This window comes from Alosa sapidissima, chromosome 17 (assembly GCF_018492685.1).
Source record: "Alosa sapidissima isolate fAloSap1 chromosome 17, fAloSap1.pri, whole genome shotgun sequence".
NCBI classification, from domain to species: Eukaryota; Metazoa; Chordata; class Actinopteri; order Clupeiformes; family Clupeidae; genus Alosa; species Alosa sapidissima.
In genome coordinates this window covers 30580576-30598891 of record NC_055973.1, presented here as the reverse complement: position 1 = coordinate 30598891, position 18316 = coordinate 30580576, and the positions used below count along the sequence as shown (strand labels likewise).

Here is an 18316-nt window from a genome sequence, read left to right as displayed (position 1 = left end):
GAAGCAGGTAGCGGGGTGTTCAGCTTCACAGAAGCTGCCAATGTACAGAAACATTTCTTGCAAATACGGCCACGGGTGTATGACGTTATCTTCACCCTTACCCTGTTCACCACTATTGTCGGGGTGGTCGTCTATGATAACGGGAGGTCCTCCAGTAGATGCTCGTGCTCATGGCGGTTTCAGTTGTACGTCCTCCTCTTTAGCAACAAACACGCGCTGAAATAGATCGCGCAGCGTGCGTAATGCAATCTAGGAGCAGTGATTCGCCAAACCTCCCTTATTGCAGTCGCACACATTTCTTCTAATTTTATGTTTTAGTAACGAGTAACGAAGATGCTTAGTGGAAATATAACGGAGTAAAAGTATACATTTTATCTAGGAAATGTAGTGGAGTAAAAGTGAAAGTTGCCATAAATTGAAATAGCGAAGTAAAGTACAGATACGTGAAATTTCTACTTAAGTACAGTGACAAAGTATTTGTACTCCGTTACATTACTGGTCGTGGGGATCTCTGCTCTGTGGCTAAAAAGGTTTAGGTTTTGCAGCTTTTAGAGTAGTTGATTACAGTACATACTGTAGTCCTCAAGACATTCACACCTGACATTGTTGACAGGTCTGGACATGTAATGTCACTGTTAGGAGTGTGAACTTTTTCATCAACTTTAGACTAATTAGACTAATAAAACCCCACTAAGTGCTAACTTGTTTCCCAGTATGTTAAAAATTGGATACAAATTGGAATTCCTATTGTGTTACTTTAACAAATACCTAATAATGCATTATTTCCCAATAAGATCTGCACAAAGCATCATACCTAAATGCATTATTATTTCCCAATAAGATCTGCATGAAGCATCATTATTAATTTATCAGACCTGTGTTAACCTGTTACTCATTATCATTAATAAATTATTTATACATCAGAATAATCAACTGCAGCTATAAAACGAAGGTTACTGACATAGTGGACAAGTTTAGATTTTTCCACTAACACACAATGCTTCTTCATCTTTGAAAAGTTACAGCAAGTCAAAAAGAAAAAGGAGGAGCCACTGGGGTAGCCCCAATGGGATCATCAAATTGGCCTCTGCCAGTCACTCAACTGGAATCCACCACTTAGCCAATCACTCCACTGGAATCCACCACTGAGCCAATCACTCCACTGGAATCCACCACTGAGCCAATCACTCAGCTCTCCAGCCCTTCAGACAGTTGAGTCTGGCACAGCTGCAGCTCACACATACGCAGAAATCGACTGTATGATGTGGCAAGACATAATAGTGAAAGAAAGCAAAACATGAGCCAGATTTAATTTATTTCATTAAAGTTCCAAAGGAATTCATTTTCACCAAGAATAAAGATGCCCTCATTCAAAATATTGCGTTGAATGTTGTCTGACTGATGAATAATGTTGAATGTTGTTTGACTGTGATTTCTTTGAGATCCAGGGGATTAAATATTCAGATGGTGTTTTGAGTGGTGAACCACTCCATTGCTGAGTCATGATTGAGTGACCTCATTTGTGTGCAAGCACAACTGTTTTCATTGCTTCTCATGTTTTTGAGAAATGCTCAGATGTGCACACACTCACTCTCGCATCCATAAACAAGCTTCAGCTTGAGCCTTGAGCTGCAGACACGCAACACAAATGTCATCCCGTTTGCACACAAGAACCCTTCCAACACACACACACACACACACACACACACACACACACACACACACACACTTCCACCCACCTCTACCTCCACCTCAGCCCTGTTCAGATCGGTCTGTCAGTCCCACTTTGGCCGGAACGCGGCGTTCGCGCAGAAGCAGGTCAAGAGGAAACCACACACACACACACACACACACACACACACAGACCCGCTCCTCTGCCACTGACTGAGAGGCCTTGGCACAGTGACACATGCTGTCAAGGAGAGTTAGCGCTCCCGGGACAGCCTCTTGGCACTGGGGTGGCACGGGCATCCAGCGCTGGCCTGGCTACTGCCGGAGTGAATAAGGTCAGAGCTGTCATCCAGAAGGCCCATGTCGTTCAGAAGAGGTCGCTCTGACCCAGGGTGCGTCTGGACTTTAGAGTCCTGCCCAGGCACGCTCACCTTTTAGACGAAGCTTGTTGAGCTGTTACAGAGGTGACCAGTGAGGGCTGGTGGAACATCAGTGGGCGTTTTATCAGACAGATGGAGGGGGACAGGGTGGATGTGTTTGCAAACAGCTGAATCGCTTTTGCTCAATCCTCCCGAGAACCCTCGCTTGCATGATACAGAGAGATCAGTAGGCTACACATGCCCGAGGCAACAGCGATTTAAAACAAGTTGTATCTCACCCAAGCACACACACACACACACACACACACACACACACACCAGCAGTCCTCTCAAATCTCCCCTGCTGTCAATGCAAACGAACGCAGCGATCCCATTCTCTGGCCTGGGTTACAGAATGCTGGCTATTAAACTGTGATACATGGCGATCAACTTTTAAAGCGTGTCTGACCTCTACCAGAGGACACTGGGGCATTCAGGATGATGCAGCGTGGGAATATATCATTATTACTGCCCAGGAAGGCTGAGGCCATGCCTCCTTATTGGTGTGTACAGATATTGAGATTAACATGCAATGTATCAATCACTTTAACCATGCCGTTGGAGCAGGGCTACACCTCCACATTATCATTCATGGCACAGTCCATCTCACACGTTGTGCAGGGAGAGCTGCTTCTTTCAGTATTATCAAATTTGAAATGATAACTGTTGTTTTGTTTTGTTGTGTTTTCCTTCTGTGTTAAAGTTGTTTTTATAGTTTCATTTTATACTAATGCAGTTTGAACGATACTAAATATGTCTTAGGTAGGTCTTCAGGGTAATTAAAGTTGATGGGGCTTCAGCGAGGACAAACTAATGGCCAATTTAAACGTTTCTGTCTTCAGCTTGCTTGTTTAAACCATGTATGCATCAGTGTTGCCACACAGGGAACACAGTACCAATGAGAGAATCACATTTTTAATTTTCAGCTGTTATTGTAAGTTCTATCATAATGAAGCTTGCATAAACAAATCTGCCTACAGGCAATGCAGGCAGTTGCCTAGGGCCTTGACACTGAGAAGTGCCTGGTGTGAAAATCTTAAAGAGCTTTCCCCCACACCCCACACTGCCTTCACAGTTTTGGAGTCTTGCCCGGGGGCCCCTCACCCTCCCCTCTCTACAGCTTAGCTCCCGATGGCCCCTGGGTGAACGCATCGCCACGGCAGCTGCACCGTAATGTTCCTAAAGATGATCATGACGTCATCTCCATCAGAATGGCCCTGCGTTCACATAACCAAATTTGGGGCAGCCGTGGCCTACTGGTTAGCGCTTCGGACTTGTTACCGGAGGGTTGCCGATTCGAACCCCGACCAGTAGGCACGGCTGAAGTGCCCTTGAGCAAGGCACCTAACCCCTCACTGCTCCCCGAGCGCTGGTCTTGTCTGGTGTTGTCGTGGGGAGAAAACTCACCATTACAGCGTCCCATCTGTCTTCTGGGGCAGACCTACAATAAAGGCTACCTGTGCAAAGCTGACAAGCAGTTAGTCACCATTACTAGCTGTCCGTGTCTGTGTGTGTCTGTGTGCGTGTGTACTGTATGTGAGTGTGTCTGTGTGTATGTGTGTGTGTGTGTGTGTCTGTGTGCGTGTGTGTGTGAGTGTGTCTAATCCTCCAGTTCACATCTCAAGGCGAGCAAAGAGACCTCTGGAGTTTACAGGAAAAATGTCCAGATTCAGTGTTGTTTTGATGTTGTAAAAGGTTATGCACACAGTCTCCATGTCATGCAAACCTTGGTCACCAGGTCACTGATTCTGTGAGGGTACATACTGTAGATGACTACAAATGCTTATTTACATGACCCCAAATAATTGGATGCCTTTTATTATTTTTCTTTTTTTTTTCTTTTCTGGCATAAACGCCTTTTCCAGAAGGGAGTAAAATCTGCACGAGACATTGCATTTGAAATTCATAATGAGCTGAGTCACTGTTCAGTCTCTGTATGTTGGTCTTTTAATAGTGATTACACATTGCACAGCTTACAACATTGTTAATACAACAACGGTTCATTTGCCAACTCAGATTTGTGATGAAAAGCTGTGTATGGTTGGGTGGTGTGTGTGTGCACGCTAATATTTGAACATGAAAAACTGTCTGGAACCTGAACCAAGTGCTTGTGGGCTTATTTGTTATTCAAGCTTGTTTACTTTTCTATTAGTTATTTGTTATTTATACAAGCTTGTTTACTTTTCTATTAGCCATGAACTCCCTTCCGTGAAAATTCCCCTTTTAAGGCTGTCAATGAATGCTGTGACATATGGACACATACATACAATAGCTCATACAAGTTATACGATGCTTAAACATATAGTAGCCTAGTAATTGCAATAGCTCATACAAGTTATACGATGCTTAAACATATAGTAGCCTAGTAATTGTGCTATTGAGTAGAATTCAATGCCTGACATCACTGACAGACATGACATCACTTTTACTTCTAGTTGGGTTACACTTCATAAACATGTCATAAACAAGTCATAAACGTTTATAACATAACACTTCTATTATTAAGTGACATTTGTTTTTTGTCATAACAAGTTAGGGTTAGGATTAGGGTTAAGGTTAGGGTTAGAGGTTAGGGTTCATGTGTCATGACAGTGCCATATATGTTCATGACAGTGTCATGTCACTCTTATGTCATTTCTGTCAAGTAAAGTTTTACCTCTTGTTGCTGTGGTGACAACAATTCTTGGAAAGTACTCAGAACAGCAATGCTATGTATAATGTAGATAATTCAAGTTCAAGTTTATTGGTCATATGCAATTTTTAGAACTTCAACTGTTGGAATGTACTCAGAACGGCAATGCTCTGTATAATGTAGACATCAGCTGAGAGATAGCGCTAAACTATTTGTTGAGTGTAAAGAGAACTGTGGAGTACAATGGTTGTGATGAAAAATGAAAGCCGCAGCGTCTGCATCTCCACCAGCAGGATAGGGCTGAGGTAGCGTGTCCTCGGGATAGTGACCAGGTAGCTTGTCCTCGGGGTAGTGACCAGAGGGGGTCTGAAAAAAACAAAAATGGACTTGGGTTGAGCGCTTGAGCAAATCACTTAACCAGTGAAGTGCCCCCTGGGACATGTTCCTCCTCCTCTCCTCAACAATGCTGTTTTCCTGCCTGCAACTATTGTACTCCCCCTCATGCTTTTAATAGTTGAAGGAACACTTAGCTTAGCATAGTGAATAGAATCTCTCGTTGCCGTATAGCATGTTGTGAGTAAAAGTGAGCCAAAAAAAAAAAATACTTCTTGTGGCCTGCACATTCACAACGAGTACATTGACAATGCAGGTTAAGACGAGGCTTTTTCTTAGGCAGATATTGACTTGAGACTATATTGGGCCGAAGCACTGCTACTAGGGTGCAGAATAACCCAATTTCATAAAACGGTGGCATGTTCCTTTAACCATTTATACAGGTCATGGAAAGGCTGCATACGTTAATCCTTATACTTTTATCGTGGTGACTCCTAGAGCTTGTAGTTTCATATGGCCTATCTTTATATCACTGTCCTAGAAAAGCAAGTTTGTTTGGGCTGCTTTCCTCCAAGGGAATGTCTGATTAGCAGGAGAAACCAGGACAGCTATTAAGTGTTGCCATGCAGTAACAGTCTACAAATATAGGGACTCTTAAGATTGAGAACCTTGGGTAAGAGCTTATCACCATCCATCTGAATGACAACTTTTTGCATGAATTTGTAATAGTATTGAAGAGCTCAACATTGATTCAACGTGTATATGACCCCTAGCTTCACTGCACAGCCTTGTGCAACAGACCAAGGTTCCTCCAAAATGATGCCTCCATCCACAACAATGCCGATGTCCTCATGTTCCAAGGGGTGGTTTTCTCTTGACGCCTCCTCGCCATGGATATCCTGTACAAAATTTAAAAAGCTGCTTTAGGTTGACGCTTGAGAATAGGTACGAGATGGGAGCTGGCTTAAAGGTTTTTGGCTTAAAAATTGGCATAAAAATAAATGTGACCATTGATGAGTTAACACCCTTTATCGCAATTTCATCATGCACTTGGTTAGTGTTACTTACCATGTACATGTATGAGAGAATCATCATCTTCACCAAAATAAAAGGCACAGGGTCTTGATGGCTGCCTCCCTCCTCAGATGTACAGTCTCTGTCTGTTCAGACACAGGGATATTAATTATTTTGTGAAAATACAATCAATGCTCTAAATAATAATAACCTCTATCTATAAAGCACATTATTCACACTGATCAATGTGAATACCATTACAGGCTTATGATGCAGTGTGAATACCATGGAGTTACAGGCTTATGATGCAGTGTGAATACCATGGTCAATATGGTGTTACAGGCTTGCAGGTGGACGTGCCCTGTGAGAAAGGAGCATTTTATTTTGAGGTAATGCATCCTGTGTTGTCTACTGAGGCTGCACTTGTTGGGTAATTAAAGATGCCGGGAGCACTCAAGGCTCACACACACACACACATACACACACACACACACACACACACACACACACACAAGGCTCTCAAATGTTCACTCCAGCAAAGTCACCTTGGGACCCACATTTGTGAAACCATATGCTCTTTCGCGGTTGTTTTCCACCAAAGCAATGCAAGAGCAGTGATGCATCCTTTTTTTTTTGCTTTCTTTTTTCCCCCTGACTTTTATTTATTATTTATTTATGTTATTCTCTATGGTCGCTCTGCAGAAGAACAGACCCATGGAGGGTTATCTATGGTCGCTCTGCAGAAGAACAGACCCATGGAGGGTTATCTAAGTCATCAGCCTCCCTTCACTGCACGCTCTCCCTTGAGATATGATTGCAATTATAGCGCTATGGTCCCATGAGTACTTGAGCATTTAAATGAGAGCTCAGAGTCCTCGCTAGATCACAAACAGACACAACATTACAAACAAGCAAACAAAAAAACAGAGAGAATGATGGGAGTGTGTTTGGGCCCCGCAAGTGGCGACAGCTCTAGGAGCAGCAAGCCCCTCCGTCACGCCCACCAAGGTAAACCCACAGCTCCTGATCGTCTTCCCTCTCTGTGTGTGTTTGTGTGTGTGTGTGTGATTATAGTGTGTGTGTGTGTGTGTGTGTGTGTGTGATTGTCCTCCCTCTCTGTGAGTACCCACTAATGCAAGGTCATCAATACGTCAATGGACAAGGTTAATTTTTTCCACAACACAACACAGCACAGCGGCTTGTTGGCCAGGTGCAGATTGTATGGTGCAGATCGTATGGCTTATTGGCAAGGTGCAGATCGTATGGCTTATTGGCAAGGTGTAGATCGTATGGCTTATTGGTGAGGGGCAGATCGTATTTGTGCAGATTGTATGGTGCAGATCGTATAGCTTATTGGCGAGGGGCAGATTGTATGGGGCAGATCGTATGGCTTATTGGCGAGGGGCAGATCATATGGCTTATTTGGGAGGGGCAGATCATATGGCTTATTGGCGAGGGGCAGATCGTATGGGGCAGATCATATGGCTTATTTGGGAGGGGCAGATCGTATGGGGCAGATCAAATGGCTTATTTGGGAGGGGCAGATAATCAGCTTATTTTTTATTGCCATATTCATTTGTTCTGTTCCATTACAAATCATGACCATTTGATTATGATAGTTGCTGTCAATCTAAATACATAAAAGACATATGAAACAAAACGTAAAGGCTTATATAGTTACTGATATTCAGCTGTTGGATAGCACAATATCTTATATAGTTACAGTATGGGGTTCAGCTGTGTGTGTGTGTGTGTGTGTGTGCGTGCGTGTATCGTATGAGTGTGTGTGTGTGTGTGTGTGTGTGTTTTCTCAGCTGTGATATGGTGTGTAAAAACCTGTGCCAAGCCTATAATTTAGTGCGTGCAATGTTTGAGGCTCATTAAAAGGATTAGTGAAGTGGATGGGCAATGACCTGGCGAAATAGACAAGAAGATGAATGCTATTAGCAGCTCCTCTTGCCAGAATTAATATAATTGGCTAATGTTTTCCCTTTCACAATAATATATCACCTTCCTCTTTTCCTTCCTCATAAATGCAGGGCCATAATGGTGGCAATGAGTTGTGGTCTGGCGGGGAAGGCAAAAGCAAACTGAGAGGTGTGTTTAACCCCGACAGGTCACACAGCAGGGGAGATAACACACTTCTTTAATGAAGACAAAAGTCCCCTGATGCTCACAAGGTAAACTTCCGGGGAGGAGGGATTTTAGCGCCACACACTTCAGGATGGATGTCTGTTCCTATGGGAAAGAGAGGAAGGACTTGAACGTCGCACACTTCCGGATGGATGTCTGTTCTCATGAGTAAGACAGAATGTCAGGGATGAGTCAGGAAGAGGTGGGTGCGCCTGCGTCAGCGTTAGCATTAACTCTCGCTTTGGCGTGTAGCGCTCCACCCCCTCCACAGCCTACTGAGCCCCCAGACTGCATATCATATGAGCAGTGTGCACACATCCCACATTGGCTTTTTTCTTCACATCAAAGAAAAACACGCAATTTCAAGTATCATTAAGCATTGTTTGCCGTGATGTCCAGTGATGTACAAATAGCTCTTACTGTTCTGTTAGCCACACGTTACGCCTACCGTACACTCAGTTGCCTGGTTACGTGGCACACCCAGTGAAAACAAATGCAGTCAGTCTTATGCAACAGTTCTGCAATAAATCCCCCTTAAAACAACTCAGTGGATAAACTGATATATGGCCTTTGGCATCAATAGGCCTATACAATGCCATTGAGCACTAAGCCAGTACCCAGTCAGTCAAAAACCAGCTAACAGGCTCATGATCCTACCTGATCAGCAACGTTTCATAGTTCAATATTATAGCATTTAGGTGCCCATTGGCAATGTAAGAGACTTCATTCTCTGTATTATAAGTGTACCATCAGAATGAGTTTGAATGAGTCTGTTATTATAAGGTAGAACTGCATTTTGTTATTTGATTGACTGTTATAATGTTCAGCGTGTGTTGAACTAGTTTAAGAGAGGGGGAAGTCCAACTGTATGATTGTTTTTGTGCAGTGATTTAAATAATATATGTTACCACTAGAATGAACATAAAGTTGTTTCTGTCAGTAGGTAGCCCTACTGATTAAAATAGGGTTTTCAAAATAATAGAAATATGTGTAAGTACAAAGCTGTACAATTCAACCTTCTCTAATATGTTCTCTAATATGAACACACAGTTGCATCAACAGCTGCCTACAGGAATGATTTATTGCAGGCCTGGCAGCTCAATGTATTCGTTTCATCTCATCTCTCATCTTGGGGACGCTTGGGTCCGCTTCTAGAAAGCATTGCTGTGTTATTGCATATGTACCTTTTTAAGACATACTGTAATTCAATTCCATCTCCACAGTATTGAGTCACCAAGATTATTGGTCGCTAATTCAATAACATACAGTGCACCAAGGCCATTCCTGCCCTCAGAGGAGCATGCCAACTTTTCAAAAAATGAGGTTATTTGTTGCCGACTGTGTCACACCTCAGTCTGCCAGGAGATGCTGCCAGAAGGCTCAAGCCCCTGGAGATCACCCTGGGAGACCCTGTGACTGATGATCATGGGGCTCACCTGTGGCTCGTTTGGTGTGGCCTTCTTAAGTCCCTGTTGTCTGCTGTTCTATGCTCAGTCATGGTTTTCGCCCTCGTGGATGGTGGTTACTCTGTTCCTGTGGAGCCGACGCCTGTGCTGCCTGCTACTGTGCTATCGACCCGGTCTGTAAGGATTAATTATTATTTGCCTTGGATTTTTGAACTGCTGGCCCTTTTCCTGCATCTACTTTTGTGAATTGAACTGGGACTTCTGTTTCTATGTTTATTCCTCTATTGGATGGTTCTTCTGTGTGTTAAGACTATTTTGACTGAAAGACTTCTCTGAAGTGAAGCCTGTGGGCTTCCGTTTAGTTTGTTGGACAATAAACTCTGTTGAAACCTGATCTCTGGTCTCTTGCAATTGTGCTCACCCAGTAACATAACAGCATGACTGAGCCAAGAAAGAGCACAGCAGAGACCCCAGAGGATTTGCGGACTATTGTAAGCAGAATGGGAGTAGCCATTAGTGATCAAGAAAGACGTGTTCAGAAGATTTGGGAGACTTTGGATCACTACCGCACCCCCACCGGCTGCACCAGTCCCTGCAGCTCCTGTCCCTGCTGTCCCAGCTCTGCAGAGTATGCTATTGAGTTCCACACCTTAGCTACAGAGAGCGGCTGGGAGGGGGACTGTCTGCTGACCACCTTTTATCATGGCCTCCAAGAGCGTTTGAAGGATGCGCTGGTCAACCAAGAGTGGGGACACAGCCTGGAGGGGCTGATCGCACTCACTACTGGCTTGGATCTGCGATCTCGAGAGCGCAGGTGGGAACGCGCTTCCAGTCTTCAGGCATACTCACCTCCCGTCAAGGTCCAGCCATGCAGCTAGGGCGGTCACGGATCTCGCCGGAGGAAAAGGAACGCCGGAGACGTGAGAACCGCTGTCTGTATTGTGGCGAGACTGGCCCCTTCCGGGACCGGTGCCAAGAGCTCTCGGGAAAAGGCAGCGCTCACTAGGGCCGAGGGGACCACTAGTGAGCAGAGCAGCACGGTCCCCTTACCCCTCCTCACGATTGCAGCTGTCCGTCACACTGGAATGGGAGGGAGCTTCCAAGGGCAAGACCTCACTTCTGGCTTTGGTGGATTCGGGGGCAGAGGAGAACCTCATGGATCTCAGCTTGGTGAAGCGACTCAACATTCCCTACGAGGTGAGTCCAGCCCCTTACTCAGTTCAGGCCTTAGATGGGCATCCTCTAGGTTCAGGGAGGATTGAATTTGTCACCAAGCCTTTGACCATGTGGGTGGGTGATTAGCATGTGGAACACTGTAGATTCTTTTTAATTGATTCTCCCAAGGAGACTGTCATTCTAGGGTATCCCTGGCTTAATGTCCACTCTCCCCAGTTTGACTGGAGGAGCGGCACTTTAGTTGAGTGGGGCCCAGGTTGTGAAGAGGCCTGTTCTACCAGCCAAGCCAAGGGACATGGTGTGCATAGAGCTCGAGTCCAAGAAGCCCAGAGGTCTCTCCGGGAGCTTCAGGAGGTGGACTTACCAGAAGTACCTCACCAATATCATGACTTGAGAGAAGTTTTCTGTAAGTCTAAAGCATGTACTCTTCCTCCCCACAGATCCTATGATTGTGCAATTGACCTCCTGCCTGGCATCATACCTCCACGAGGGAGGCTGTACCCACTATCTGTACCCGAGACCCGAGCAATGGAGGAGTACATTCAGGAGGCTCTGAGTAATGGCCTGATCCAGCCATCCACATCTCCAGTCTCAGCTGGTTTCTTTTTTGTACCGAAGAAGGATGGTGGCTTGCGCCCCTGCATAGATTATAGAGCCTTGAACAAGATCACTTAAGAATAAATACCCCCTCCCTTTGATGTCTACAGCATTTGACCTACTTAAAGGAGCAAAGGTTTTCTCCAAGCTGGACCTGCGAAATGCTTACCACCTAGTTTGTATCAGAAGTGGGGATGAGTGGAAGACTGCTTTCAGCACTCCTAGTGGACACTATGAGTACAGAGTGATGCCTTTTGGGCTATCCAATTGTCCAGCAGTTTTCCAGGCCCTAGTCAATGATGTGTTGCGGGAGCTGATTAACCGTTGTGTCTGTCTTTTTGGATGACATTCTCGTCTTTTCTAAGGATCTTGGAGAGCATGTCCAGCAGGTCCGGCAGGTGCTCAAGCTTCTCCTGGAGAACAAACTTTATGTAAAGTTGGAGAAGTGTCAATTTCACATGTCTAACATACTTTTTAGGATTCCAGATCTCTCCTACTGGTGTTGCCATGGATCCCAGCAAGGTGCAGGCTGTTGTCGAGTGGCCGGAGCCTACATCCCTTAAACAAGTGCAACGTTTCCTTGGATTTGCCAATTTTTAGACGGTTCATCTGTAATTTTAGTGCTGTTGCAGCTCCTATTTCTGCTCTCACCCGAGGCCGTCCGTCCAGGATTAGATGGACAGCAGATGCCCAAGCTGCTTTCGTCTCCCTGAAAAGGCGATTCACCTCTGCACCTGTTCTTCGGCACCCAGACCCTACCCTTCCTTTCATGGTGGAAGTGGATGCCTCCAACACTGGGGTAGGGGCGGTTCTCTCCCAAAGGTCATCTCTCGATGGTAAGGTCCATCCCTGTGCCTTTTATTCTCGAAAGTTGACTGCGACAGAACAACGATATGATGCAGGGGACCGAGAATTGCTTGCCATTAAACTTGCGTTGGAGGAGTGGAGACATTGGCTGGAGGGGGCTACTCATCAATTCCAAGTACTTACGGATCACAAGAACTTGCAATACTTGAAGGAGGCCAAGAGACTTAACTCCCGCCAGGCCTGATGGGCCTTGTTCTTTAACGGTTTTGATTTCATCATCACCTACAGGCCTGGCAGTAAGAACACGAAGGCAGATGCTCTTTCCCACCAACACGATGCTTCTGAGCAAGACCCCTTTCCTGAGAGTATTATCCCTCCGTGCCGTGTGATTGGGCAAGTGCGACTGGCCTTGGAAGACTCCATCCTTCAGGCTCAGCAGATGGAACCTGACCCAGGAGGTGGTCCCCCTGGTTGCTTGTTTGTTCCAACGGCAGCACGTCCAGGGGTACTTGGGTGGGGCCATGATTATCATCTGGTTGGGCACCCAGGATCACAGCGGACAGTGGAGTTCATCCGGCGGCGGTTTTGGTGGCCTTGCATGAGTAAGGATGTGTCTGCCTATGTCCAAGCTTGCACTGTGTGCGCCACTCAAAAGGCATCCCACCTTGCTCCTGCAGGGCTGCTTCACCCCCTGCCTATCCCCAGTCGTCCTTGGTCCCATCTCTCCATGGATTTTGTATCCGGGTTGCCTGTGTCTGAGGGAAATGCTGTGATACTTGTGATTGTAGACCAGTTCTCTAAGTCTGCCCATTTTGTTCCTCTTCCCAAGCTACCCACAGCCAAGCAGACTGCCGACGTCGGTTTAAGAGAGGTGGTCCGTTACCATGGAGTCCCGGCCGATGTGGTGTCTGATCGGGGCCCACAATTTGTATCGAGGTACTGGAAGGCGTTTTGGTCCCTTTTAAACACATTGGTCAGTCTCTCCTCAGGGTTCCATCCCCAGTCCAATGGGCAGACTGAGAGGATCAACCAGGAACTGGAGCAGTACCTGCGTTGCGTGGTCTCTGAACCCCAAGGTTTGGAGTCAAATGCTTGTCTGGGCAGAGATGGCTCACAACCAGCTGGTCAACTCTTCCACAGGTATGTGCCCTTTTGAGGTACAATTTGGGTATCCACCCCCATTTTTTTCCTTCAGAGCAGCCCAAGGTTGATGTCCCCTCTGCTGAAGCCGCCGTAGCTAGATGTAGGAGAGCCTGGGAGCGGGCCCGTGCAGCCTTGGAGCGCACCTCAGCACGCAGCCAGCATCATGCGAACCGCAAGCGGAGGGCAACGCCGTCGTTTTGCTTGGGCCAGCGGGTGGTTATCCACACGGGATCTCCCTTTGCGTGTAGAGTCCAAAAAGTTCAAGCCACACTACATTGGGCCCTTCAAGATTGTGAGGCGTCAACCCGGTGGCTTACCAGCTCGCCTTGCCGATCTCTCAGGGTGAGCCCAGTTTTTCATGTTTCCTTATTGAAACCTGTTTTGACCTCTCCTATGTCTCCTCCTGCCCCCCCGCCCCCACCTTGTTTTGTGGCAGGTGGTCCAGCGTCTCCTTGACTCTCACCGAGTGGGCCGTGGATGGCGGTACCTTGTTGATTGGGAGGGCTATGGTCCCAAGGAGCGCTGTTGGGTGCCTGCGCGTCACATCATGGACAAGTCCTTCATCCTCGACTTCCAGAGGGACCATCCTGGTGTCCCGGGACCGTTGGGGGACGGTCGTAAAAGGGGGGGGTACTGTCACACCTCAGTCTGCCAGGAGATGCCGCCAGAAGGCTCAAGCCCCTGGAGATCACCCTGGGAGACCCTGTGACTGATCATGGGGCTCACCTGTGGCTTGTTTGGTGTGGCCTTAAGTCCCTGTTGTCTGCCGTTCTATGCTCAGTCATGGTTTTCGCCCTCGTGGATGGTGGTTACTCTGCTCCTGTGGATCCTACGCCTGTGCTGCCTGCTACTGTGCTATCGACCCGGTCTGTAAGGATTACTTATTTGCCTTGGATTTTTGAACTGCTGGCCCTTTTCCTGCATCTACTTTTGTGAATTGAACCGGGACTTCTGTTTCAATGTTTATTCCTCTATTGGATGGTTCTTCTGTGTGAAGACTGAAAGACTTCTCTGAAGTGAAGCCTGTGGGCTTCCGTTTAGTTTGTTGGACAATAAACTCTGTTGAAACCTGATCTCCGTGGTCTCTTGCAATTGTGGTCACCCAGTAGCATAACAGACTGTACACCAGTTAAGCACTGTTAAGATATGCAGGCCTGTAAAGCACTTATACCCACAGATCAACACAGGTGCCATTCAAGGGTCAGTATTTCAGGTATATGTGGCAGCAGGATGCCATCTTTTTCAGCTCTACACCCACTGACCGTTAACCCCAAACTAAGCTAATCTAACCCTGATAGTCTACACCCACTGTTAACCCCAAACTAAGCTAATATGACCCCAGTTCTCCAGAGCACAATGATTCCCAATAACCCCAGTTCTACAGAGCACAATGGTACCCTATGATTCCAGTTCTCTAGAACACAAAGATACCCTATGACCCCAGTTCTCCAGAGCACAATGGTGCCCTATGACACATTGGTGTTACACAGTGGCTCCATGTGTAGCGATTCAATTTGTGCGCTCAAGTAAAAGTGAATTATGGCCCTCACAGGGCCCCGTACAGAGGCAGGTTTACAGGGGGCCGAGTCAATAAAGGATGTCTCAATGAACATGTCCAAACAGAGTCTGTAAATCCCACACCGACACCAGCAGAGAACATGGCAGCACCACACGCTGCTCACCTCCCTAGTGTGAGCTTGTTAAATTTATTTCACAGTGTGTGTGTGTGCATGTGTTGTCTATGTGTGTGTGTGCGTGTGTGTGTGCATGTGTTGTCTGTGTGTGTGCGTGTGTTTGTGTGTGTGTGAGTCAGTGTGAGCAAGTGCAGGGGGAAGGTACGCTTAACACGAGGTCCCAGTGTGATATCTCCTCTGTCAGTTCCCAACAGTGGGAGATAACAACCCGACTCAGTGGGGAATCGTTGCCGCTGCGGTGGGTGGCGGTGTCTGTGTGTGTGCGGGGCGGTGTGGGGAGACATTTCTCTCCAAGTCCCTTCATCAAGCTCCTGCGCGCCGATTCTCCCAGGGAGATCAGCTGCCTGGCAATTGAATACTGGCTGGTGAGTGGGTGGGGGGGCGTCCGAGTGAGTTAGTGTGCACGTGAGCGCGCACGTCTCGCTCCCTCCTGCTAGCGGAATTTGCTGGCTGGCCTGCCGACTACCTGGATCCTCCTTTTTATCTCTCGGTGTGAAAGGACCTGCTGTTTCTCCCCCCACCTCCTCCTGACAGGATTTCCATGACTGTGGAGAATTCACACAGTGCAGGAGAAAAGGGAGGAGAAGAGGTGTGCGAGTGTGTGTGTGTATGTGTGTCCGCGCGTGTGTGTGTGCATGTGTGTGTGAGGGTGTGTGTGTGTGTGTGTGTGTCTGTGTGTTTGTGTTGTGATACAGCATCCTCTTCTCCTCACCTGCTTCTGTTAAAGTGACTCCAGATGTTATTTCAGAAAAGATGCTTGATGGAGAGGAGGCTGAATAAACCCAACTGAACATGATGTGACCAAATACAAGAAATCCAGTGTGTGTGTGTGTGTGTGAATACGTGTGTGTGTGGGAGAGAGAATGTGCATCTGCGTGTGCAAAAGTGTTGATTAATTTACTGGTCCTGAAACAATCTAAATGCAAATGTGAGCTCTCTATCAGTATGGCCCAGCTCATAATGAGGAAGGAATTTAAATGGCCTGCCTGCATTCCTCCCTCTTGCACAGGCAACTTACATTTAAGGAGATTGACTTCAGCATAAACAAAGTGAAATTGTTGCCACGTTGCTGCTAACAGTCCTTCAGTGTTTTCTGCAGAGAACCACTCAAACGTAAAACCTGGCTGGATTAGGCAAAATCAGTGTTGAATTGAGCACAAAACTGTTTAAATGGGAGGATAGGGGGCTGCTTACACATATCCTAGTGAACGCGCATATCCTAGTGAACACACATATCCTAGTGAACACACGTATCCTAGTGAACACACATATCACATATCCTAGTGAACACACTTATCCTAGTGAACACACATATCACATATCCTAGTGAACACACATATCCTAGTGAACGCGCATATTCTAGTGAACACACATATTCTAGTGAACACACATATCCTAGTGAACACACACTATGGGACTGAGAGTGGAAACTAACTGTACTGTCTCACTATGGGTATGGGCCAATGCACAAAAATGTATCAGCAATCCCTAAGAGTTTATAGCTACATAGCGTGACTGTACATGTGAGCCAGGACACACAGAGATGTTCAGAGTGTCATTTTTTAGAAGTCTAAGTCGAGTCACAAGTCTTTGAGCTTGAGTCCAAGTCGAGTCTCAAGTCTTTGAGGGGCAAGTTCAAGCCAAGTCTCTAAGACACAAAATAACAAATCATATAGGCTGCAGATCGCCTGCTTTGCTCCTTCCTGTTTGGTGTTGGAGCGAGGTCACTACTGGTTTTTACATTGTTCACGTCACTATTTGCATGAGCCACGACTAAAAGATATTGTCGAAACGCCAAGACTAGAAAAAGACTGACACAAACTGACTTAAAACTACTAAAACTGGCACCTTACACTAAACAACTAGTTGGTCGGAGCACGCCGCAACTCCAATACAACTCCAGTGATTCAGTCGCCGATTGTGAAATCGTGCGAAAATCGTACAATGTAAGCCTGGCACTAAGTGTGACTCGAGTCGGCGTCTCAGACTTAAGTCCCCATCTCTGAGGATACATCAATTACGTTTGATTTTATTCATTCATTCATTCATTCATTTCTCATGACATCCCAATGACAGGATAGGACATTTGGCATGACTTGTTTATCACATGGTTGTGTTCAACACCATCTCAAAATGCAGGACTCAAGTAAATACGTTTATGTGTATGTCTGTGTGTGTGTGTGTGTGTTAATTGTTATGGGCAGAACACACACACACACACACGCACACAGTAACTGTTGCCCAAAACAAACACACACACACACACACACACACACACACAGTGAGTGTTGTCCTCACCAAAGTCTGTTTGTTTGTGTATGTGTTTGTTTGTTTGTGTGACCAAGTGACTGTTTGTTTCAGATGAATGATTCTGGAGAGGACCAAACATTAGAATATTAAAATGGGCCTTCACAAAAGAGAAACAAATATTTATCTCACAGATTGACAGATATGCCAGTACGCAGGTAACTTTTGGTTTGTGTAAACAGTGAAAATATGTACCATAAACATTTCATGGATTGTAAACATCTAAACGTGTCAAATTAAAAGTTTGAAACTGTGGATTTTACAGACAGGTTTAACACTTCATACATAATTTACAAATTAGTTATCAAGAGTGCTTGCCCATTGAATGGAAATATAATTAATTGTATTTTGTATTATCCCACAAGCATACTAGTGCAGGGCATTACTTACAGTGCTGCATTAGTGGCGTCTCCTTATGCCCAGCGCTACGTGAGTGCCGTCTAGTGCAGGGCATTCCTTATGCCCAGCGCTGCGTGAGTGCCGTCTAGTGCAGGGCATTCCTTATGCCCAGCGCTGCATGAGTGCCGTCTAGTGCAGGGCATTCCTTATGCCCAGCGCTGCATGAGTGCCGTCTAGTGCAGGGCATTCCTTATGCCCAGCGCTGCATGAGTGCCGTCTAGTGCTGCATGAGTGCCTTCGGTCCAATTCAGGCCCTCGCACAAACCTAAAGGAAGCAATAGCTGAACAGGACTCAGGCAATATCAATCCATTCAGTTGTGGCATCAACCCACAACTCTTACTTTGCCACACCTTTTCCACAGCAATGGCAAAATTCCTCTCCTTCCCCTTCTCTCTCTCGCTCTCTCTCTCTCTCTCTCGCTCTCTCTCTCTCTCTCTTTCTCTTCCTCCAGTGCTCCAGGCTATTTTCAACTAGAGATAATAGCAGCTCCTATAATTGCACACATCCCATCTGATAGCTATCAGGAGTGGGGGAATAAATGGCACTGGTAAGGTTTGTATGAGGATTCAGCAGTCCATGGCCGA

General features: G+C 46.2%; 1 long non-coding RNA gene across 1 annotated transcript; it reads right to left on the bottom strand.

The window, feature by feature from the left end:
- Nucleotides 1–5253: 5253 nt before the first annotated feature.
- Nucleotides 5254–17820, bottom strand: LOC121687984. The gene is made up of 3 exons (XR_006024469.1): nucleotides 17723–17820; nucleotides 6124–6215; nucleotides 5254–5954 (listed from the first exon to the last, which is right to left on the bottom strand). It is a non-coding gene; the product is annotated as an uncharacterized LOC121687984 (long non-coding RNA).
- Nucleotides 17821–18316: the final 496 nt, after the last annotated feature.